Source organism: Indicator indicator, chromosome 4 (assembly GCF_027791375.1).
Source record: "Indicator indicator isolate 239-I01 chromosome 4, UM_Iind_1.1, whole genome shotgun sequence".
In the NCBI taxonomy this organism is placed as follows: Eukaryota; Metazoa; Chordata; class Aves; order Piciformes; family Indicatoridae; genus Indicator; species Indicator indicator.
Window position 1 is genome coordinate 45,403,739 of NC_072013.1, and position 26,329 is coordinate 45,430,067.

The following is a 26,329-nucleotide window of genomic DNA, read 5'->3' on the forward strand; positions in this document are numbered from 1 at the left end:
AGAGAAAAGAAAAGAGAAAAAGAGAAAAGAAAAGAGAAAAGAAAGAGAAAAAAGAAAGAAAAGAGAAAAAGAGAAAAGAAAAGAGAAAAGAAAGAGAAAAAGAGAAAAGAAAAGAGAAAAGAAAGAGAAAAAGAGAAAAGAAAAGAGAAAAGAAAGAGAAAAAAGAAAGAAAAGAGAAAAAGAGAAAAGAAAAGAGAAAAGAAAGAGGAAAAGAGAAAAGAAAAGAGAAAAGAAAGAGAAAAAAGAAAGAAAAGAGAAAAAGAGAAAAGAAAAGAGAAAAGAAAGAGAAAAAAGAAAAGAGAAAAGAAAGAGAAAAAAGAAAGAAAAGAGAAAAAGAGAAAAGAAAAGAGAAAGGAAAGAGAAAAAAGAAAAGAGAAAAGAAAGAGAAAAAAGAAAGAAAAGAGAAAAAGAGAAAAGAAAAGAGAAAAGAAAAGAGAAAAGAAAGAGAAAAAGAGAAAAGAGAAAAAGAGAAAAAAGAAAGAGAAAAGAAAAGAAGAGAAAAAAGAAAAGAGAAAAGAGAAAAGAAAGAGAAAAGAGAAAAGAAGAGAAAAGAGAAAAGAAGAGAAAAGAGAAAAGAGAAAAGAAAGAGAAAAGAGAAAAGAAGAGAAAAGAGAAAAGAAGAGAAAAGAGAAAAGAGAAAAGAAAGAGAAAAGAGAAAAGAAAAGAAAAGAAAAGAAAAGAAAAGAAAAGAAAAGAAAAGAAAAAGGAAAAAAAAGAAAAGAAAAGCAACTCACAGCAGTGTTGCCAACAGCTTTGTGTTCTCTTTTTTGGGTTACAAAAACTCAGTCAAGGATGTCACCTGAAGCCAGGTGAAAATTTTCTACAGAGTTGCATAACTGAAAAACATGAGAAATAATACATTCTTGAGAAGGAGTATTTCTGAATGCAGTAAAACTTTCTTTCTGCCATGATGTGCTGGTTGGTTTATGATGAGATTTTCTTCTGGGGAAGAACATAACTTTTTACCAAACAAATTTTACACTGCTGTAAAAGTAACAGTAATAGAGTTACAAGGTTCTATATGTCTCTTATTCATTGAGTCATCTCCTGCTGAAGTCAAAGTGGTCCTATTTGCTTTAATAGAGTTTATACCACATCTTTTGCAAAGAAGTTTTAAGGGAGTTTGGAGAACATAACTATTCCTTTTCCTTGAAAGACTACATGTTCCTTAGTTTTTTTCTCTAAGCATTCAAGATATTTTTGTACCTGTGGTTCTTTCTTCCTATTTTTCTTCAGTTTTTACCTATCAGGCCTACTTCCATGTGAATAAGGTTGGCACTGTTATTTTCCAGAGACAAAGCAGAGCAGACTACTATTACATCCAAACTAATTGAAGCAAAAAAAAGTTGAATCTCACTTATGAATACTGATACATGTCTATTGCCCTAGTCAGATCCATGCCACCTACAAAGACACCCAGGCTTCCATGATTAACTTTGTATGTTCTAATTCAGGATTTCTAACAGAAATGATTTGTTGTTGTTGTTGTTTGTTTGTTTAGAGACACTTAAAAATGGTTAAATGTGCCTGCTGAAAAATGTAAATTTTTAGGCTATATAAAAAAAAAATCATAAATAATCAATAGGGAGTGGAAAGAAAAATGCTTTGCCATGTCTCTGGTGTCTGCCCTACACATGGACTCCTTGGAAACCGCGAAGTATAAAGCAGTGCCTCATAATGTAATGAATAGTTGTATTTTGTAGGAAAAGTACATCTACCACTCAGACAGACACAGAATATAGCAGTGCATGGAGGCCTGGTACTGCAGCTCGAGTCTGCTACCATTTGAGCTAAAGCAGAACTACATTAGCTGGCACAAACAGCAGTTCATTTACCCTGTCTGCAGGCAAGCTATCATGCCATACAGCAGCGGCACAGCACACACAGAGTCAGAATCACTTCTCAAGGAATCTCAGTACAGAAAGGAGGTAAGGAGAACAAAATCCCCACGATCTTATATTAAGTTCAATGTATCTACCTATTTAATGAATTCATTTCTCAAAATCATTGAAGCCTCTGGGAATGCAGCCTCCTTAGGAGACGCTATACTTGAATGGCACCACGTCGCAACAAGTCAAGCACAGAGAATCGTCTTGGAGATGATGGATAATGAAGTATTACTTGAGATTTTCAGCTTATTCACGACATACTTGTTTGTGATGATGTGGTGAAAAAAAAAAAGCTTTGGATCTCAGTTTTAACCATTTTACTGGACATCTGGTGTTTGCTGTTTAAAGTTTCGCTATTACCAGGGTCATTGTAATTCTATAGCACATCTGGGCCAAATTCCCTGGCAGTTTTTAGTGAATTCTGTGGCAGTGGAAACATCTGTAGCTGTGTACAGCTCCACACATACAGAATTGTGAGGAGCTGCAGAGTGTTCTTGGATCTTTTGCATTTCAGTGTCCAGGAAATTACCCACTGGTAATGGATGATCCTTTGGTAATACATATTTTTTCTAATCTTTTGTGGGATATGCCCAAATTGAGTAAAACCACACAGATTCTAATCACTAACATTTTATTTTCATCAGTTATTAAAGAAAACACTGGTGCCTCAGTCTTCATGTTTTCAAAAGTACACTCAGCCTTTGGAAATATTTTCTTGGAAATGGATTGACTGATGCAATGGGAAACTGGCCTCCTGTCACTGAAAATTTTGAGAACTGCAAACAAAGCCTAGGCTACAAGATTTGAAGAGATAAAGAAAATAAATTTAGCAACAGAGTTTTGCACAAAGGCCTGGATACAGCAATTGTTACTTCTTATGTTCTAAGGTGAAAATAAAGATTAAAAAAGTGGAGCATGTATCTGCCATTTATGTGTAATCAACTTTTGTATTAAAATTATTTCAATGGCATTAAAGTAGAATCTAAATTTCAGTTATGTGTTTGAAAATATTTGAATGGAACTATTACTTGTTAGAAAGAAAGGCCTGTGAGAATGAACAGTCTGGAAGAAGTAGTCTCTTCTCAAATCCTAAGTATTTCTGCCAACTGGTAAGGATTAAATCAATATGCTACAATTACCTTGACTTCATCCAAAACCTTGCTTTGTAAAACAACCAACCAACAACAACAAAAATATCCTAGCACCAGGTTTCTTTCCAGTAATGTAACACATCACTGACTAAGCCACAAGAAGAGTAAACTAAATTTGCTCGGTTATTTGCTGAATCACGAAGCAGTTCTTGTTGCATGTGCTTGGATTGGCAAAGAGAAATCACTGGACAGAGTAAAAAACCTCATCTATACCTCACCCTAAACCCTAATCTGAATTAAATGCTAAATTCTTAAGATTATAGTAATGATACTGAAGGATGTTTACGCTCGTGTTAGCAATGAGCTAGCCTTTGTTTTCAGCCTCCAAAGAGGTTCTGAAAGTAATTTACAGAAGGAAAATGCAGTTATGCCAAGAGGTTCATTTGGAAATACAGCAAGCATGAGCAATAACAAACAATCTGTATATGTGGACAGCACAGTTTGGAGAGGAGAGCATAAGGATGCCTACCCTAGGAGGGAGGATCTAGATAGAAATATGTCAGAGAGATTTAAAACACAGTTTAGTAAGTGCACAAATAGCACTTTTAATAAATGCATTTAGTAACTGTTTGTGGTAGGGCAAACATTCTTCAGTGATGTACCTGGTTTAAGAAATGCCTACATCTTCCTAACAAAGCTTTCCCCTGATGCTCATACCATCTCCATACCACTCATTTGAGCTAATAAGATCTACCAGATCACTGAGGAGTAGAGAAAGGAGTAAAGAAAAAATTATAAAAGGAAATGCAGGGAATGGTTAAAGTCTTTCTGAAATGGAAATCTTCTTAAAGAAAGAAATGTATGTGGAGATGACAGGACAAGAATAAATAAGCTAAATTGTTAAATTCATGATGGATGTGTAACAAGACCATTGATAGTTTGGGATTCTGTTCAGTCTGACTGAAGGGATGCTCTATAGGGATAAAAAGACCTTTCACTTTGCTGTATTTGTTCTTATACAGGCTAAAGACAGCCCTGGTCTTGAAGACAGGGAATCTGAGCAGCAGGGTAGGTGGAGTGCAGAGAACAGGAAGAGACAGAGGCAATGCCTGGAAAGGAAATATTTGATATTCCCTACCAGACTGAGGCAGAAATTCCTTACTTACCCCAAACTGTAAATAGGTAAGATTCCAAGCCTCCAAAAATAAACCATCCCCCACCAAATGGATTTCCTTTTTACCTTGAAGGGCTAATCCATGCTATCACATCTTCATCTGTATGCAATCATGCTTAAAAGGAAGGGGAAAAAAACCCTTCTCTACCATGCATCTAGTCAATAGTGCATTAAGAAAAAAATAATCCCTCTTGATCCCTAACAGTGACTTGCTGAGCTCTGAAGCATGACGTAAGTACAGTCATTACGATAAATGCAAACCTCCAAGCGTAGGTTTAGGGCAGTGCAAGATTTCCTTTTCCCAAAGCTTAACATAAGACAGAGGATGAGTTATGAGACTAGACTACGAACTCAGAAGGGACTCTTTAGGATGCATCACTGTACTGATACAAGTTTTAATCTAGAAACTACAGTAAATAATATTTGAAAAGACTTAAGTAATGGCCCTCCAGCAAAAGCCCTCCAGATGATTGTTCTAGTGTTTTTCTGCATTCAGAGAAAGCTGTTTGTAGCCTGCATATGCTTAACAACCAGGTACTGGTTATGGTAAGCAAAGCTGAAACCCCTTGAACTCACAGGGGGGAAATTTTTTTTCCACAGGTGAATAATATATCTATGCACAGCAATCAAGGAACTTTTCAATGTTCTCTTCACAAACAGAAAAATGTAGCCCCTTGAACTTTATGACACAAGGCTTACTTTCATCCCAAGATACTTTAAACTCACAGATTTCTTCAGTATCTCTGTATTTTCTTCGAAGTGTTGGTTTAATTCAGTATTTTATCAATTGTATTACCAAAGCTATAACCAGAGGCAAAATTCTGTACTTCCTTACTATTCCTTAGCTGCACATAGCACTTTTCTTTTTGTATGCTTTGGTACTGCATGAGCATTTTGCTATGGTGTAGTGCTATGATTTGGTGTTGATGTAATTAACAACAAATTCTCTTGGTGCCACTGCTTCCTAGCACAATGTTTTCTGCATTGGTGATATAGCAAGTATAATCTGAATTTTGATTCCCCCTTGAATTATTTTGCATTTGGCTACATGAAAATGTCCTTAGTGGCACAGTGACCATGCCATTGGGAATAATTCTAAAACAATAATCTGTTCTCATTTACTGTCCCAACAGTTTTTGTGTCTATTGAAACATTCATCAGCCTCATTAAACGTTCACAGGGAATAAAACACAATTCTGATTTGAAATGCTTATTTTAATTTCTACTTTCTTTTCTTTTCCCTTTTCTTTTTCTTTTTTTTCCCCCTCCTTTTTTTCTTAAATTGAAACTCTTCCCACTCTTAATTACTGTTCCCTACTTGATTTGAAAATATTAAGAGCTGGTCTGAATTATAGATTCGATTCTAGAGATAACGATGGCTTTGAAGCATTCCCAAACCATGCCTGAGAAAAAAAGAGACCTCAACTGATATTTCAGCATACATATTCAAAGTATGTAAGAGTATTAATTTCACATCAAGGAAATGTTGAATTCTGTCATCTGCCTGGCAGCCACACCATTCAGCCTGCCAAGAGAACTGGGCCTGGTGACACCACAAATCCACTTTAGCCCATTTGAAGCTCCATTTTGTGTACAGTTTTGCTGCGTGGGACAGACTTTTTCAAGTCTGAGCCATGAGGATGATTAGGGGACTTGAGCATCTCCCCTATGAAGAGAGACTGAGAGCCAGGCTCTTTTCAGTGGTTCATGGTGATAAAGCAAGGAACAATCGGTTCAAACTTGAACATAGAAGATTTCACCTCAACATGAGGAGAAACTTTACAGTGAGGGTGACAGAGCACTGGAACAGGCTGCCCAGGGGGTTGTGGAGTCTCCTTCTCTGGAGACTTTCAAAACCCACCTGGATGTGTTCCTGTGTGGAGTACCCTAAGTGATCCTGCTCTGGCAGGGGAGTTGGACCTGATGATCTCTTGAGGTCCCTTCCAACCTCTGATATACTGTGAGACTGTGAAGTATTGAATGATACAGCACTGAAAGCATTGAAGAGAAGCCCTTTAGTCTGTTTTATGTTACCTAGGTAAATTATTTTCCAGGTTGTGTAAATGAACAATGCCAATAAGGTGGAAAAACATTTCTACTTTTAAAATATTAGCTATCAGTCATTTATTCCGTATCTCAACAGATTATACCAAGTAATCACAAAGGCAGTGAAAATGGCTTGTTGAATTAAATCCAAAGATGTAAATTACAGGCTTTGGAATGGGCTGCCCAGGGAGGTGGTTGAGTCACCAAGCCTGGATGTGTTTAAAGGTGGTTTGGATGTGGTGCTTGGGGATATGGTTTAGAGGTGAACCTTGTAGAGTAGGGTTATTGGTTGGACTTGGTGATCCTTGAGGGTCTTTTCCAACCTGAACGTTTCTGTGATTCTGTGATGCAGTCTTACCAATTCTCTGTCAATTTTTTTTTAATAAACCACCCCATCAACTCCATGTTGGTTTTCTTCTTTTTGCATTATTCATGCTATGCTTACAGCCACACTAAGACATTTTGGTATCCAAGAAGCATTTCCAAACCCTGTCCCCACCAGCCCTCCAGTTACTCTTGCCTTTGGCCATTCTCTGCTCTGTCTCCCCAGTTGGCAGCTGCATTAACTGGGCTTGACCATATTTGACTTTAACAGCTCTGGCTACTCTTGAATCCTCATTTTGTCCACATTTGGCAATAAACTAGCACTGCAGTAAAAGAGGAAATTATCCCACCTGCCTCATCTTCTTTTCCCATTCTCTCTGTCCTGCCTCTCCACTATCGCTTCCTTTCCACTGGAAGAGGTCTGTGTGCCTACATGACAAGCCAGGTGGGACGAACCCTTCTGGATTACCAATATTTGTATTTTTTTTTTTTACTACGAAATTCTTTTAATATTAACCAGATCATTTTTTCCAACATCCATGACTCCTGACCAGGTGCAAAAGTGCATATGCTGGCACAAAGAAGAGTGTGGCACAAAAGCAGGAACAAACAGCTCTGGACACACAGCATACACCACTGCTTCTTCTGATGGCAGTGCTGGTTTAAAACATCCATGAGACTATGACCTTGGTGAGATAGAAATCAGGATGCAGCCTATTATGTTTTTCCTCTTTAACTTGATTTTTGATGTATGGTTCACATCTTGCTGTAGATTACATTCGTCCAGCTGTGCTATAATAATGGCACTTTCACCCTCTCATCAGGTAGTAATTTTGCATTAAAAAGCCTCTTCTAGGGATGGCTTCTAAAGTACAACACATACCACCTCATGAATGTGGTAACTGATATGTCAGCATTCCAGAGTGCTAAATAGGTGAGGATGTTGGCTTTCGGGAACAATCTCTTGCCAGATAATACTTCATTATCTGACAGACCATCTGGTTTCCAGTCCATCACTGCTATATTAACACTGTCAGCTCTCTCTGTTTGATTATTACCCAACGTTTCTATTACTTTGTAAATAACATAACTTAAAAAAAAAAAGACTATCTATCTATCTATCTATATCTCTCTCTATATATCTATCTATCTATATATATCTATCTTCCAGAGACTGAGCAAGACAAACCACCACTTGCTCATGTACTTGTCATTGTCATTTTTGGATAATGGCCAAACAGTGGATTTTTCTCCATGTGACTTGTGAATTTAAAGTACAAGCATACCCCATTGTTATCAGAGAAAAAGATCACTAACTTTTAATTGCACAATATATATAAACACAGCTGGCCTAGTGACTCATTTAGTAATGCAATATCTTACTCCCTAAAACTCTGTTTCAGCTGTGACCTCAGGACACTTTATATTCCAGCTGTCAAAGTCTATGAGATTTACAGTGATTTATTCCTAGACTACTGGGAATATTTAAAGGAATCTCTGTTTTCTGGGATTTCAGAAGGAATATTTGGAGTGTAAATGAGAAGCTGTATCTATTTGATATGGTTTGGGTATATATATAAGAATGTATAGTTCATAATTCCATCAGCAATGGTAGTTGATCTCTATAGAGTAAAATATACATTCCTCCAGTGGGAGAAATGTCACTGTAGGAATATAATGACATTACAGTACAAGACCAAAAAGAACAATATTAACTGCATCTTAAAAAGAAAGATATATGTTACAGTATGAATAAAAATAGTGGTTTAGTGTAGTTAATAATGGAAAACAATATTTATAAATACTGTATTGGCTTCTAGATGAAATACTTATACTATGAGCCAGCATGCTTGTGATTACTCCAGTCTCATTTGTTACCAGCTTTGAGTATTTACCATTTGTTATTAACTCTCTGTTCCATGGGAATCTGCAGTAAGCATGCTTACTCCTGTATGTCTTACTTACAGGAACAAGCATGCTCTCTGTGTGTCTCTCTTTTTCAATAGTCTTGACTTAGAATTTCAGTTCTCTCTCAGTAACTGATGTAGTCACCCTTGGCATTACATGGTCTGAGTTAGTATCTGGTTCAAGATCTTGATGCCTAGGGAAATCCTACAGCTACATAAATAAAACTCAGAACAAAATATTTTTGAAAATAGATTGTGGTTAGCTTCCACTGAAAAATGCATAAATAATCAATTAAAGAAATGTTCAACATTTCTTATACTCTTCCCCCCACCCCATTAATTACATGCTTTTCCAGTGAGTACTCAAGACACCAATGATCATGCTCTTATCAGGCATTTGAAGTCCTTTTGCCAATAATGAAATACAAACATAACTATAAGCAAGTTACGGTAAATGGAAGACCAAACTGTTCCAAAAAGGAGTTACAACTAGATTGAATCCACCATCAATGTCTGCTTTAAATTTAATTTTTCTCTGTAAGTCAGGTCAAACATGAAAAAACAGGAAACAGAAATTACTAAGAATAACTTTCTTTTATTCCAGTTTACTACTTGGTGCCTACAAGACTCCAAAACAGATGGCTCTGAGCCTAACTTCGGTGAAGTCTGAGGTACTGACTGTTTCTTTCAGAACAACAAAGTATTAGGTTAATAGTTTCATAGACACAGATTATGTATCTCAGCAAAGGTGCAGCAGCAGATGCAGCCCTGATGAAACCAGACCACACTGTGCAGCCGTGGAACGTGCCCAGTGTTCCGCTCAAGACCAGCACTGCCCCGAGAGATGTTAATGGGAGAGCTAAAGCCCCACAGGCATCCTTCTAAAACCATGCCAGGCTGCATTCATATGCCAGCAAAGTAAGCAGAGATGCTGCTGCCCTGCCTCAGCATTGTCTATAAAAACTTGTCAAGAGGCATGACTCTTCTGCAGTCAGTGCTATCTGCAGTGCAGATCTGATTTTATGGCATGCTATCTTACCCAGAAAAAACAGAAAGTCCTCTCCAGGGGCTGTAAACTCTTGCCCCAGTGCTGCAGTCCCACCAACCAGATCCTGCAGTCCTATAATATCCTTTTCACAGGATCATTGGACGTTAGGGGTTGGAAGGGACCTCCAACGGTCATTGAGTCCACCCCCCCTGCCAGAGCAGGACCATAGAATCTAGCACAGGTCACACAGGAATGCATCCAGATGGGTCTTGAAAGTCTCCAGAGAAAGAGACTCCACAACCTCTCTGGGCAGCCTGTTCCAGTGCTCCATCACCCTCACTGTAAAGAAGTTTCTCCTCATGTTGAGGTGGAACCTCCTCTGCTGTACTTTATATCCGTTACCTCTTGTCCTATCACAGGGTGCAACTGAGCAGAGCCTGTCCTCTCCTTCTTGACAGCCAGCCCTCAGATATTTATAAACATTGATTAAATCCCCTCTCAGTCTTCTCTTCTCCAGACTAAAAAGCCCCAGGGCTCTCAGCCTCTCTTCACAGGGCAGTGCTCCAGTCCCTCAGTCATCCTGGTAGCTCTCTGTTGGACTCTTTCAAGCAGATCCTTGTCCCTCTTGAACTGAGGAGCCCAAAACTGGATGCAATCTTCCAGGTGAGGTCTAACTGTGGCAGAGTAGAGGGAGAGGAGAACCTCCCTCCATCTGCTGGACACACTCCTTGTAATGCACCTCAGGATCCCATTGGCCCTCTTGGCCACAAGGGCACATTGCTGTCCCATGGATAACTTCTTATCCACCAGCACTCCCAGGTCCTTCACCACAGGGTTGCTCTCTAGCAGATCGCCTCCTAACCTGCACTGGTGCAGTTTATTATTCCTTTCCACAACTCTTCCCCTCTCAAGTCCTGCTACTCTGGCACATCCCTTTCAGCACTAACAGACTTGATGCCCTGTGCTGTGCTACGAACTTCATGTGCTTCATTTTTGAGTTACAAGGAACTTGAGTCCAGAGTTGAAATGTTTTATAGGAGAAATATATCATAACATACAGCAACCACTCAAAGTAGAAGGGCTGTGGCAAGACATCCTGTCTGCTTTCTCATCACATCTACTCTCTGCAGCTTTGGGTAGACATGCTTAGTTACATGCTAGAGCTTCTGCAGTGCCAAACCTCCCAGAAGAGGAGAAGAGGCTTGGTGGTGATGGAGAGTAGTGAGGACTGAATGCCTAGTTCAGGATGCTGTAACTGCTGAAGGGGGTGTGATGTGAAGGCCTCTGATGTGTTGCTGTGCTGGGTGAAGAACAGGCTGATGAAACTCCACAGACTCAAGCTAACAGACAGCTGTTTCACAGAAGTAAAAAAGAACTGGGTTTCATGAGCAGAGGTGGTGCTGCAATGAATAAGCTTCCCAGCATGGGGTATTACAAGACTCAGATTCACTCTGCAGAGCAGCCACTTCTCTCTAGCTGCAGAAGCTTTAATATGCCACTTCTTATTGCCACATAGTTGGCCTAGTGGGGAGCACTTCATTTATGATTCATGGTTCATGATCACCTTTCAAAACCAGTCAAGAAGATAAAGACCTATTATTTTGCAGGGTAAATGGTGGTAAGAATTTTTTTACCTCTCTTAACCAGAAAATCAGAATCCACTGCCCTCTTCAACATCTGCAGGGCATGTTTTTCATTGCCATAAAGAGTTCAGAGGAAAGAATTAGGAGCCATGTCTCCATCCAGATGCACAGTCACAGGCCATGCTCTCTGGACTGAAATATTTTGAAGTACACAGCTACAACAGAAATGTAAAATTCACATCTCTATTCTCTCTCCTCTAAGACTACCAAAAGAGGCTGTAAAATGGTGGTTAGACCAAGCTCCAGCAAGAGGGAGCTCAGGGTCTGGATTCCTGTGAGTACAGAAGGATCAGGAATCTCCAGTTCCTGGGCAAGCCCTTTAAGTCATATTGGATAAAGGGAAAGATCTTTCAGAGGCTATTATTTTTCAAAAACAAGGCAGTAGACAGCTATATTTTGTGAGAAGACTGATCAAATGTATGTGTTTTAGGCACAAACTGCAAATGCCTAGAAGTGGACTAATCCTAGCAGGTCTCTCCACCTGGCAACCACATGAGCTTTCTTACAAAAAGAGTTTTAGACTTAGGTGATAATATTTCTTTTCTGGGCATGGCTTGTTTTTTTTTTTTTTTAAGTTGTATCATCAGTATCAAATCCAAAATTTCTGGTATGGTTGAGAAAAAGTAGTTTAACTTAGGTTAATTCTGATGTTCTAAATTAAAAGAAGAATAATGATGCTTTGGATAAATAGTACCTTAGACTTTGTTCATGGAATGGTGCATTGCTTTTCATGACATTATAACCACTGATACAGATTTTCTGGTTTAAGTAAAATGTACCTGTGGAGGCCTGGTTTCATAAGGCTTTACAGTATCTGTTTCCAAATCCTGGGGCCTCATCCACACTCTAGGTCACAGTACCTTTGTCATTTAAGTATCCTCTGTGCAAGGCCAATCTTTGGTAGGCTGCTAAGCAAGCTTTATAGTTGGCTCTAAGGACAAATCAGATTTTGTTCCATATGCTTAAGGATTATTTCAAAGTTCTGCTAAACACAAATAGGTGCTTATTTGCTGATGAAATGACAATTAGGTACACCTATGAAGGGAACTGTTTCCCTCTTTTTTCTTCCTTAATGACCATAGTTCCCCAGCCCCTTTCTATGTCAAATACCTGCTAATACTGCGTTTCACACAGGAGGTCTCTCAGCATTAACATACCAAATCGTAAAAGTTTCAGAGTCTTTCTCCTGACTGACTCTTCTCATTTTACTGTGGCATGTATATTTTCCTTTCTATATCTGATTTAGGCCATCTCACTGGTAGCACAAAGCAGAGTACTAACATTTTAAAAAACAACAGGAAGGAGCAAATATTTATATAATACTACTACCACTGGCTTGAGTATGAAAATGAGGGTTGTATAGCAATTGCAGGATGAACTTGATAGATACTAGATAGAAAGGCAACAGTACAGAATTTTTATGGATGTAGCCAGAATTAAGATTTAAATAGCTCCTATTTGGCTTAAGCTGTTGTGCATACAAGGCTAGAAACAAACAAAGGCCAACACTTATACACCAAACACCTTAAAACAGTGACTTATTTTTCATATGTAGTAGGTTTACTTACATCCTGGAACATAAAATGGAAATTCATTATCTTTACGTCACCAGAAAGGATTTTAATGATTTGTAAACTCTTTGGGCACTATCTGAACTTCCATAAAAAATCTGCAAACATCATGAAACACAATTCACCCTTTGGCTATAGGCAGATTCTAATTCCCTGGAGAATTTTTTAACTCTGTGTTCGTTCAGAGTAACTTAGAGAATAATGCCAACGAGTAATTAAAGCATAAAACCAGAGCACAGACTTCAGAATCTGGCATAGAAAATACTGGAATCATTGGGTTAAAAAAAAAAAAAAAAGCTCTAAGAAGTACTGGATGAATTTTTGAATACCCCACTCCCAATCTCTGATTATTTCATGAGTGACCTGTCAGGTCCTGTGATAGTCTCTGCATGCCTCCATGTTTAATTAATATATTTATGCAGAACATAAACATTAAGCCATAAAGCAAAAGCTACATTAAAAATACTATTTAGGCGTAAACTTGCATACAGTGAGAAACAGGGAATGGTATTTTAATGACAGTCCTTGCTTCCTGTTCTTTAAAACAGAAAGAAAATGAAAGGCCTGATACAAAGGCTTTAGCCAACAGAATACTTTCCATTGACTTCAGAAGGATGTGAATCAGGCCCTTAAAGTAGCAACTTGTTTAGTACTGACTGCTGAATTTATAGCACTTCTTTATTTTCTCTAAGAATAACAGCGTCCATTCATCACGCTGCAGCAACAAGGCTGTAACCTGATCTATGACAAATATTACAAGCTTAATGGCTGATGTCCATTACTGACGGGACCTGCTCACCATTTAGAAAAGATTGGCACTGAAGGATTACTGAGCAAACATCGCACCTGAAAAAACTTGCATGCAGGAGTCTGTCATCAGGTGTGCGATGGAGAGCATTAACTGGGAACGCTGCCTCTTATCTTCGGTTGGAAACTGCTGCCCTTGCCAACAATTCTCAACAAAGAGCTTCCGTCATGGAAGGCTGAGACACCGAGCCACTCGGGTGATGGCTTACCTTCCCAAGGCTTCATTCCTTTTTATGGATCACCTGAGACCAAGCAGCACACCAGCCTTTAATAGCTTAAATAGCAGGACGACCTAGCAAACTGATGACAATCAAGGGAAAACCAATCCTTTTTGGTAGAAAGACAAAATTCCAAGCATTCTCTCACGGTAACTTAGAAAGATCCACTTCTAGAACTTCATTTTCCCAAGTAGGATGTTGAGGAAAACTTTCTTGCCACTGATTTTGTGCATTTTGTAATGCAGCTAACTATATTAAGCTGTTCACTAGGAAATTTTTCACCTTTCACTACCATAAAATTCTGGAGAAAGCCTAGTAATGCTGTCTGTAATAAACCTACACTGTTATTTTTCTTGTTGTAATATAACAGCTTTGAAAGATTATTAATTATTTGCAATCACTAACACGAGCTTTTGAAATTCTGCTGGAGACATTTTGTTCTTCTCCAAATTGTGAACATATATTTTATTTACACAGGACTTCAAAAAAATCCCAAACATAACTGAAAGTTTCTGTTTTTCTTTTACATACTTCTCTAAGCAAACCTAAATTGGTTTTGATGTTTTAATTAAATTACCCATTTATTAAGAAAAAACAAGAAAAAATGGAGATGAAATAGATTATTATGTTTTGAACCAATCAACATATGAATACCTGAATGTTATGCAAATGTGTTATTTCATATTTTCAGAGGTAGAGGCATATTATGTGAGAATATATGAAAACAAAGCCTCAAATGCTAATTAATATTTTAATTTTATACACAAAATGCATTATTCTAAATCCCAGTGGTAATCAAAAGAATAAATATTATCTATACACTATATAGTAATTCATACTGGAGATAAGATGATATTTCCAAATGAAAGTGCTGTAAAAGTGAGCTCTGAAATACCAAAGACAATTTTTAATATTAAGAAGTATTTTATGTGGAAGATTATTTAAATTTATATTTTTTTTCTTATAAGACATGACTGGAATAATTAATCTGTTATAAAACAGGGTTTGGCAAATAGAAGATGTTATATTGATCAAAACCTGACTTGTAGGATATAAAATTATTTTATGTGAGATTCGAATAATGAAAAAAAAAAGTATTATTAATACACATTTTAAGACTAAGCAATCTTAGCCCCCACCTAGAGTAGGAGGCATCAGGACTGTAGAAGTATTTGTCCCTGCCATAGAGTTCAGCTCCTACAAAGAACAACGGATAGGTGTATTTGGTTTGACTACCAAATTCCTATGATACAGAGGCATTTACTTACTATGGAAAATTCCATTTATCAGATTAAAATAAACCCTAAAAAAAATCATTCTGTACCTGAGACACCCAGTGCATGATGGTTGGGTACAAAACAGTATTTATGCAAGTTCAGGCAAAACCAAAATACATAAAAACACACAAACACTGAAGGTAAGCTGTAAAAAAAATACCCCTCTCTCCACCCTCCACCCCAAGAAAAACAAAAAAATAAAAAAGGAAAAAAAAAAGGCATGGGAATTATCTTGCATCCATAACTGGAGGTAGTACTTCAGATTTAGAGTTACTGTCCTGTATGCTACATGAAAGCTTCAGAAATTTACTATGAAGTGCCTGCTGTCCTACTGTGAAAGAAGCTTTCTACACTGGAGAGACAGAACGCAACAGCGTAGTTTGTCTGTGCTTACATGCAGACATTCCTTTAAGGAGATGCAGGGTGTTATACATGCACTACATTTGATACAAACTTTTTTCTAAGTAAAGAAATGTATATTTATTGCATCAAAATTAGTATTGCCCTTAATAAGGTAAAGAACCACAGCAGGCTGTAACTGAAGTTCCTAAGTTTGCATAAACAAAGAACGTGGAAACTAAAAGTAATACCTCATATGTATTTAGAATTTACTCTTCTTTGAAGAGGGAAATATCATAACATGCAAAATAAACTATTTCATTTTCACTGTTTGATTCTCAGAGTCATATGGAACGCAATGTGCTCGGACACACGAGTTAACCTTATACAGAAATATATTCACCTAATGAATTTCCATACTCTATTCAATTCCTCATTTTACCTTGTTTCCTTTAAGATGCATTATATAGAAAAATCTCCATAGCTGCCAAATTTACATAGCTATCTACATCGCCTTTTTAATTTGATTTTGTGCCTTACTTCAGATGAGTAGCTTCTTCTCCATGGCCAAGCGCAGATATTCATAACATTTGGCTTATGAAATTCCTTTCAGAACGTGAACACAGGAAGGACTTGGGTAAAGAATATTGCAAAGAGGGGTTGGTAATGGTGTTAGAGATGAATGATCAGCATACCTTGCAGTAACTGCTGCAACGGCAGCTCTACAGCTCAACAAAAAGGAGCCTGTCAGGGAAAGACTGACTTTCTAACAAAGATGTATTTTAGAAGTTTATTATGTAATGCATTTAAAAAAAAAAAACCAACCAAAAAACCCAAACCAAAACAAAACTACTCAAAAACCCCAACCAAACAAAAAGACCCGAACGAAACAAAACAAAACCAAACCAACCAAACAAACCCAAACAAAAAACCCCACCAGCCCCCCCAAAAAACAAAAATAATTTAAAAATGAGGATATCTATGTTTTCAGAGCATAGCATAGTGCAATGTTGTCAGCAAAAATATTTTAAGCAACATATAATTAACATACCCTGAAAACACAAATAGGAAGAGTACTGAATAAATGTCTACTATTCTAATAGGCAGACATAGTCTTACCACCTCTTCAGAATTTATAGTTAAAATAATGACCAAATGCATGCCATGCAAATTATTCTGGAGTGAAAAATGTTTCAGCACTGAAACCAAGATTTTGCATAGGATCTTTTTAATAGAAATTTAAAAGTTATAGAGGTTTAAATCTAGCAGAATTATGTACAAACAAGTGATGACTACAGTATTTAAAAGGGTTGGCAGAAAAGAGACCAAGATGTGTTTTCCGATGTAACCAGTGAAGAAAATGAAGTTAGATAAGGTAAAGACATGCAGATTAGAGGGAGGTATAATAGTGCCATTATAAATAAGTATTAAATATAATCTAAGAAATATGCTAAATGTATGTCGTCTGATTACTTAGGTCAAGACATGCAAACATTGATGAGGAATTCTTTTCTCTTGCCTGCTTCAAACGACAGCTTACAAACTTCTATTTTAAAGAGGAAGCTTTTGACCTAAATCACTGTTGCTCATTTTCACATGCACGCTTCCTACAGCTTAAATAAAAATGCCTTACTTTGCATTTCACGCTGTCTGCCAGGTATTTCCTGTGAACATCCCATCTACAGTCTCTTGGTTCTAGTAACTAATGTCTGTAAAGAAAATCCTGGCAAAACTTCAGTTCTAAGCTTCACGAGCAGCCATTTTAAACAGAAAGCTGGTTTCGTTGTGTTGACAATCACATTTTAAACTGATTCCTTCCAGATGAAAAGATGCTTTTTCAAACAATGTAATAAAAGTGTAAAGTCAGCTGTTCCAAGAACATAAAAGTGATTTATCTGTTCTCTGGTCACTGTTTTTTTCCCCCCTCAATACAGTGGAATGCCTACTAGAAGCCCGAATTACAGAGAAGTAAATAACAATTTGCCTTTTAAAGAAACAGAACACATACTTGCAATTAATTTGGCATCTTGGCATGCATCTACTATTGTGTTTATGAAATATTAAATGTTAATGACTAGATTTATGTAACAGATAAATAGTTAATTGTGACAGCTGCCTATTGACAAGGTCATGATTAGATTTCAGAGATACTGTCTTTGACAAGAAAGGTTTCAGATTGTTTTATCTGCCTGCAGATGGACATGACAGCCTTGCAGTGGCTTAGATTTGAAGGATCCCCACCTCTCCAACAGGGTTAGAATCAGTTTCTCACCTTTTAAATACAGGTTTCAACTCCAGAGACTCTGTTGCACTATATATATTTCAGAACAAGTGAGTTGTATAGGGACAGGTGCCTAAAAAGCAGTGTGACTCCAAAGTATGCTTTAAGCTTAATTTAGCCACTTTGCCTTAACAGTAATGCTCAAAGGCAATGCAGTCTTGGCTGTGACTAATCTCAGAGGAATCTTTGTTCCTGACTTGAAAGCTTCTCACTCGCTGAAAGATTATTCATAGAGCCTTGAGTGCACCAAGGAAGTCCTGGTGAAGGACAGTACATACAGCACACTGTGTGCCAGCTCTTCCCAATTTTCTCACTTTAGACAGCTCTCAGCTCAGTAGCTTGGCTGCCTGTGGAGCAACCCTCTGCTTCAAGCAGTGCTGACTTCACCTGAAGGCATGGGAAGTTTGGGGGTTAAGCTGTGGCACTGCATTGCTGCTCAAAGTGTGGCAAATGGTGCCAGGTAGAAATATCCCCATCAGGGCCCCAGGTATAAACCTCTTCTCCTGGTGGAGCACCAGGGAATGTCGCCATCTCTGCTGTGAAATACTGCAGCATCTCAGGCTGAATCAATTACTGAACCTGGAGAAAATCGTGGCCATTATCCTGGACTACCAAATTTGGCAGATAAGTTCTTCACAGTCAGAGAACATAAACACACGCAGAGAATCTGATGATACAGCATAGTATGATATTTTCCACACACTAGAGTAGAAGGAGGATTTCTAGAAGCATAATTTTTACATTGACCTATTTATACAAGATGTTTGAAACTAACAGGAACTCAAAGTGGTAAAATTATATGTATTCTTGAATATTAAAATTCTAAGGACAACAAATGTAAGTTCTGCTGATTTTTCACTAACTAGATAGAGAAAAATGGATTATAAACAATTACTGTAGGCACTTTCTTACTACTGTAAGTATAAGGATCTTATAACACAGTCATCTAATTCCAAACCGAGGTCTTTAGGAGCTGTTGCTGTACATCCCAATATTATGATGAGTTCTGTAGAAAATAGAGACACTCATGAAGTCATAACTTTAAGGTTAAAACAATTCAATTGTGAAAACATGTGAAACTTAAAAAAAAAAGAAAAAAAGAGAAAAAAAGGCAATTTGGAGCTTTAAAGTGTATAGGCTTACATTCCACTTACCCAATGTAAATGGGTGTACCTCCAATGGCCTTAGCAAATGATAATGACTAATACCAGTAAGGTCTTGCCTGTTTATTTCTAAATAGTGATTGCACTGTGTTCTGTTCCTATAAACATAAATAAGCATAAATAAGTTTCATCTTTAAAGCATATGATTCTCAGAAGGGATTCTTTAAAAAATTGTCCTTTTTTGCTGCATGATCATATACACCAGATCAAATTTTGCAAGTTAAGATGTCTCCATCGGTACTAAAACCACAGTTAGCCGAACGCTGCCCTGAGCTACATCAGTACAACCTCACAGCATTTCAGAAAGCTACACACATAAAACTGGGAGTAGAAGTTTTTCACATTCCAGAGCAATTTCTTTTGTTTTCAAGTGTTAACATATGATGATGGGGGTGGGGAACGTCCAGTCAGGAACAGAGAATTCCTGCCTGAAGAGGATGATGAAAACCTCATGACAGTAACATCACTGTAAATACTGCTGACTGTCTGAAGGCAGTGCAGTCTAGCAGTGTGGTGCTAGACTTGCAGTGAGGACATCCAGCTTCAGGCTTAAAACCTCCACTACTTACAGGTATGCCCTGAGACAAACTGCTTCACAAAATGGATTGCCAAGGAAGTTTTCAGACCATTTCTGAATTAGGAACCCGTATCAAAGAATGCAATTTTATGTGCAACACACATGTTCCTCAGAGCTTTGCCATTAACATGCTACCATGGGGCAAAGGACATGGAATCAGACTACTCCATGAGAATCACCTATGAGCACACTCTAGTCCAGGTCTACTTGATTCTCTAGCACATTACAGCTCAGTATCCTCATTTGTACAGTTCCTTCTTCCTCATCTTTCTTCCATAAAGAGTTTTGAGACCTATAGGTTCAAAGAGGCATAGAACCATAGAATCATAGAATGGCTTAGGCTGGCAGCAACCTTAGAGATCATCTACTCCAACCTCCCTACCATGGGCAGAGACACCACTCAGTTAGACTTGGTTGCTCAAGGCCTCATCCAGCCTGGCCTTGAACACCTCCAGGGAAGGGACATTCACAACCTCCTTGGGCAACCCATTCCAGTCTTACCACACTTGTACCGAAGAACTTCTTCCTAAGATCCAGTTTAAACCTCCCTCAGCACAAGCATTTTGAAAACAGGCATGTATACACATATGTACAGGTAATTTGAAACATCAGAATTTTCTGAGTTTTTTGCTGTCTGTACCGGGAAATGAGACAAAACTGAATAATCACCTGTATTTGTTTACAAAAGCAGAATGCACATCACCTTCATACAGCATGCAAACAATGTCTTCTTTGTGGTCATATTTGATTTAAAACCTTGTGAGCATCATATAAACCATAATCTTGCAGTAAATCATCAGGAAAATTCTGTCAGTCAAACTTTCTGCCTTCCTCTTCACTAATCCTGAAGGCAGTCTTAATGATTAGTTTACTCAATCATTTAAATTTTGTTGCTCAGCACCCATTCAGAATACGAATAAAAATGACTATTTTAGAATACAAGTCCTAACAAACTATAGATAACCAAATGAAACCGAAAGCAGTAAGATCAGATATTGCACGTAGGCATATATATAGAGTAAGACATGGTGTAAAGTGAGAGTAAGAACAGCTACAGAGAAAGCAGACCTATTGCTCCATATATATCATGGATTAAGAAGAAGGAACTCTTACTAATTACCCAGAAGAAATTCTGCAATTCTGTTGTCATGGGACACCTAACGTCAATGTTGAGGCATCCTTTTTCCTTTCACTGCAGATCTGGGAGCACCCCACAGGACTATGTGAATCCTGTCTTGCAGACTGCAAGGTGTGAGGCTTGTTGCTGAGGAGTGTGGTCATTTGTCTGCAGAGGGACTGAAAGAGTCAAGTCACAACCAACAGAAAAAAAAATGGCAAATCAAACGGAATTGCTCACATCCAGAAGTAAATTAGCAGATTAAACAACAGATAATTTTTATTATGTACTATGAGAATTTACCACATCCCTACCTAAATTTTGTAAGCTGAAAATATGCAAATACCAGCTTTTCTAATAGTGAGCATTTCTTCTTTAAAGATAAGCAAAGCAAGCTGAAGGATTCATCAATTCAGCCCTAAGACTTTAATGCCCACAGATTTTCCACAGGTTCACAGTTCAAGCTAATACCTTGTCCTTCACAATCTCAGTTACAGTTCTCAATTCAGCAAAGTGTTACAAAGATTAACTGATACTTTAAGTTTCAGATGCTATAATTTCACACAGGAATGTGATAATTATTTCTGAAACTCCAAATCACAGGTTTCTGGTGAAGTCTGCTTTACACTCAGTAGCATGGCAGGAAGGTGCCAATAACGTGACCCACATAATACAACGTGTGGGATAAAGAGAAGAAAAATTAGCATTATACTGTGGATTATGGGGATCTATCAGGATAGACACAGATAGAAATCTTGGTATTATAGTGCTCTTTTTTTTTTTATTTTAGTTTAGGTCTCATTTTATCAGGACTTTTGCAAGTATTATGAGTTTGTAAGTGCGAGGTGGGCTGTAGGACTAGAAAAGACATATATCTATGTATAGATAATTCTGAAGTACAAGTGCTAGCAGACCTTCCTCAGTGTCAGGTGGAAGTTACTGTTCCTGCACTGGGGGCATAAGAAAAAAGGTGCCTGTACTTCAGCTTGCAAGATCAGAGTCTCTGAAACAGGCAGTCTCTGCTAAGAAAGAAGATTCTTGAGGGTAGCAAGTAAGCATGGTTCTAAGCTCACTTCTGCTCCTCCTGGTATTAAGTACTAACAAGAAACCAAAGAGTGGGGCAGATAGCTGTGGGGGAAAATACAACCTCAATTTACCACCTCTGCTTGCCTCAAAGTACATAAAGCAGAGCCTAAAGCCTGGTCTTTGGATACCACAGGAATTTATGTCTCCATTAAGTGGAAATGAATCTTTGCTTCATAAATGCTTGCTGGAAAAAGGCATTTTTGGCCTGACTGACCATGTCACACTTCCCTGGTCGGCAATTTCATTGAAGGATTGAGGTGCAGGGTAGCCAAGTATTTGTATCTTGTATAACACTTATTTGGTAGCCATTTGATAGTCTCTTCAGCCCAGCTGGAAGAGCACACATCCAGCTGGACCTTAGGAATTGGTGGTGATGATTGCTGGTGAGTGCCAAAGGCTGGTGCTTGCCTGCACGGTTGTCAGTCCTGCAAATCTCCTCCCCTGACCTGCGGCAATTAGAAGCAGCAGAGTATCATCTGCAGCCAGCTGAGAGAGCCAGGCCTCAAGAGCACTGCTGCAGTCTCTCAAGCACTTGTTACCACAGCATACAGTCGATGGGGAGGCAGGACAAAGGAGAGTGCTAGTAAATTCCTCAGTTGATGAATGATCGATGAGAGCACATAAATCAGGAATCCTCAGCTTCTGCTTGTTTGCTGACAACTCTGCACTCATCCAGCTCCTGCTCAGTCTTGGCTGTTCTCCCACCTACTCCACCCACAGCTAACAAGTTTTGTGCAGCTTTATAATCTAATCCTACTAATGCAGGGTGTCGCTTATTAAAAAAAAGGTGTGTGGTCATACAGGCAATTATAGGCACAAGAGAGTAGTAAGGTGGTGCTGAGAACAAGACAGGAATAGTTATGAAGCTATTGGGCTGTGTAAACACAGAGGCAATTGCTCCTTCCCAAACCAAATTCAATGTAAAGAATCAAATAACTCAGCAGAAGTAATGGAATCTCAGATGATCAGCAGTGATTGTATTTTGCACTTTCCCAGGACCATTTAGTTCTAAGACTAACAAGCACTTTAAACTCTAACTTATTTGAGAGCTGAGTTGTAACACTGAAAACCAGGACGCTACTACCCTTTCTATTTCAGGCAAGTTGACCAGTGAATGAGAAAGCAACAGGTTTTTGGACTGAGTGCTTACCAAAAGGGCCAACTGTAACCCAGAACATTTACTGTTAAAATTATGAGCCCATGAATATCCAAGTTTACAAGAACAAAGTTATTTACAGACTCAAAATAAAAGCATCCATCATTTTAATGCTGTTACTCCAAATTAAAACAGTGCAGATGGGCATAATGTTCCATTCTTAATATGAGACACAACACCATGTGTCTTTAATATAAATGCAACATACACATTCAGCGAGCCCGTTGGTTTATGCTTGCATTTCATATTCAAACCTAAGTCATTATCCAAAAAAAAAAAAGTGAGTGAATACAAATGCAGCAAAGATGATGAGGATGATGATACAAAAATCAGCCATTTAACATAATCTAACCTCTCATTTGTAGGATCCGAAAGGAACAGAAAGTTTTCTTTATTAATGGTTTCAGTTAATCCTGTATCCAAACATTTTGCCCAATAAACATCAGATTATTTTTATGTTCGCTATAAAGCTGTCACTCCTCAATAAACAGATATGCTCCTGGTGGGTTTACCTCTGCTGTCAAAGATCTGTCAATTCATGCATCATCTCATAAGCAAAACCAGAGAGGCTCGGGCGCGCGGCTCCCAGAGAATCCAGCTGAGCAGAGGTTGCTCACCACCTGAGAGGATTCGTGCCGCTGCAGCCCCCATGCAATCGGCAGAGACTGGATGCTCCCAACACAAGCTTGCAAAAGCCCTGAAGTTAATACTCCTGCCTCCTTTTAATAGAAAGCTATGTGACCTTTAATGCTTTGCTTGACTGAGCCTTCCTTTAGCGAGTCTCAATTAAATTTTATGTTTTGTGGTTCCCATTTTCTTGTAAGACAAGAAAAGAGTTCAAGGGATGGATCCTTCTTTGAAGAATTTAATTACCTGTGCAGAAAATTTATTTCCATCTAAACAGTGGCTCAAAGTCTGGGGGAAGAGAGCTTTTGTAGGGCTTTTTTTTTCTGGTGGTTTTTGGTGTTTTTTTGTTTGTTTGTTTTGTTTTTTTCTGTTTTGTTTTGTTTCATTTTTGTTTTGTTTCATTTTGTTTTGTTAAGGCTTTTTGTTAAGGTTTCCTTTTTTTTTTTTTTTTTTTTGAAGGAAAAGAATCTTCAGATTCTTTGAAAAGGATAGTGTTCTATTAGGGGTTAGACTGGAAATATTTCCTCTATCTTTTGCATTATATTGAGGAGAAAAAATCAGAGGGATGGTTAAAGAAATCCTGACCATTATTTGTGAGGAAGAAGCTTTCCACAAAATCATCAGATTGCTACTGTGATGCTGTATAATGTAACATAATACTGGTTAATTTTTTGTGAGAGGCATTGCAGCAAATGAAACATTTGCATACATATTCAGAAAAATAAGTACTTCCTAGGCAGATTCCACACACTGAACTTCAACATAACAAAGTCAGAAGAATTAAGGCATTAGGAAATGGCTTGTCCGAACTGGGCTCTGACATTCTAGCTCACCATACTACTGAAAATATAAGTGCAAATGAGCATTAAAAACTATTTCCACATGTAAATATTTTCAGGAGCAGGCCATTAGTAACGTTTCTTTCCCCACTGTGTTCCTTTATTTAATTAGTTTGTTTTGTAGTCAACCTCACATAAAATCACATATGCCAGTAGGGAATTCCGAGTGCTGGAGAGGGATGCCCAGGCTCTTTGTAGTCAGTGTACACTGAATTAGATATTTCAGAAAATCCGGCTACGAATAGTATACACAGACAGGGGTATTTCATACTGCCAATACAAACTAAACACTGAGTGTGAATGAATTTCTTATACCCTTCTAGATTTACACACCTGAATCTGAAAAACCTCATAAATTGTTTTTGTTTGCTTCGTATCTAAATGTGAAGCTCTTTCTTGGTGCTCTCTTCTGCATATTTTTGTGGTCACCCAAGGAAAAGGTTATCAGGATTCAAATTTCCACTAACTCAAATACCTCACAGTCATCTCACTTCTCTGTCAAGTGTCATAATCAGCATGCTCCAGAAACTGGACAACTTGTGCAGATGGGAACACAAGATTCAAGGAGTTTTTTTCAGGATTAGTTCATTATTTTTTCATTTTTAGCCAAAATTTAAGATTATATTCTATTTGAGATTGTCTCCTTTTTTTTCCTAGCAATTATTACTGATGATTGATTAAATGTGACCTTTTGCTTCTGCCTATCTATCTGGAGAAAAATAGATATTCATAGAATTTGTTTTTTATTTAGATCAGTATTGACTGCATTTGTAACAGGCATGTAAAACTCTTTATTAGCTCTAGCTCAACAAAAAATTTAGTGCAATGCACTGCTAAACTGTTTAAACCTATAGCAATTTAATGCAATAATATTTTCCTACTTACAGAGTCATGTCTTAATATAAATATTAAAAAAAACATTCTGTTTTGGTTCCTGTATTGAGACAGAAGTGTTCTATAGAAAACAATAAATACTCAACCCAGCAATCTTCAGATTCATTCAGAACTACTGTGCTCAGACCCTTCATCATTTCTCCACAGTTCATGCATGTTAAGCAGCACAATGAACACTAGGAAAATAACAACAGAGTCAACTCCACAGAATAAGTGGTAGCTCTGAGAAGCATTTGAAAAGCATTTTACAATGTGTAAAACAATTGAAATATGAGAGCATTTGTCTCCTTCTTCCCTTCTCCCAAATGGTAAGGGAATTGTATTTTGTATTGTACATTCAAGCTTGCCCTGTCCTGCTACCATTTTGTATATGGAGGTTGTACAAATAGGCAGGTACACAATAGAATCATACAGGTAATAAATGAATTCACTTGGAAGCTGTCTCTTGATATAGATTTGCTCTTCAGATACATCTACCCATTCTTATTTTATATTTTGTTACTAGTTCAACAAAATAAAAATGCCAATGAGTCTGGATGAGGTCAATAGCATTTTCACACTTGTGTAAATACTGAAACTGGTTCTGTATTTAAAAATAGATTGATGGGATTGCAAATATTAATATTTACCTACTGTGAAAACATAGTTTTGTTTTAAGAAGCAATAAAAATTAATACATACTTAGCTTAGAAAACCCCAGAAGCCACAAATTATAATTTTTGTGAAATCTTTTTAGCTTTTAATGCCTTGCAGTGATAATGCACAATATTAGTCTTTCATAAAAAAATAATTTACTCCTGAGATAAGGGCAAATGTGAGCACCTTAAGAAAATTTCTCTACATGTCCCTACTTCAGCAATTCAAACCATGTAGTCCTATATCTAGGTACTTACGTAGCTAGCTAAACCTCACTGCAAGAAACAAAACTGCTCTAGTTCTTAATTTTAACTGCTCATCTCATCTCTCCTTGCCCAGTACAGGTTGTGGACAGAAGAAGTCTCTGCCTCACTGCACATATGCTGCCTCCATACATGGTATCTATGCCACTACATATAAGAACAGTTCCATTTTAATGACTGTATGGATAAAAAACCAGATTGCTATTGTATGTACAAAGTTATTATGGAAAGTCTGTCAGCTGCTCAGAACTGGGATTTACTAGAGTTACCTTGATTAAAGGCTAGCTCCTGAAGAGCTCCTGTGGACAACAGGCTTAACTTTAAGCATGTGATCAGTCCTATTACATTCCCTAGCTTTAACTGGACTGCTCATAAAATTAAGCATGTATTTAAATGCCTTTCTGGATCAGAGCCTG

General features: G+C 37.8%; 1 protein-coding gene across 1 annotated transcript in view; it reads right to left on the bottom strand.

The window, feature by feature from the left end:
- Nucleotides 1–26,329, bottom strand: part of SLC25A21 (solute carrier family 25 member 21) — a 257,777-nt gene that overhangs the window by 47,034 nt on the left and 184,414 nt on the right. The gene's annotated exons all lie outside the window — the stretch shown is intronic.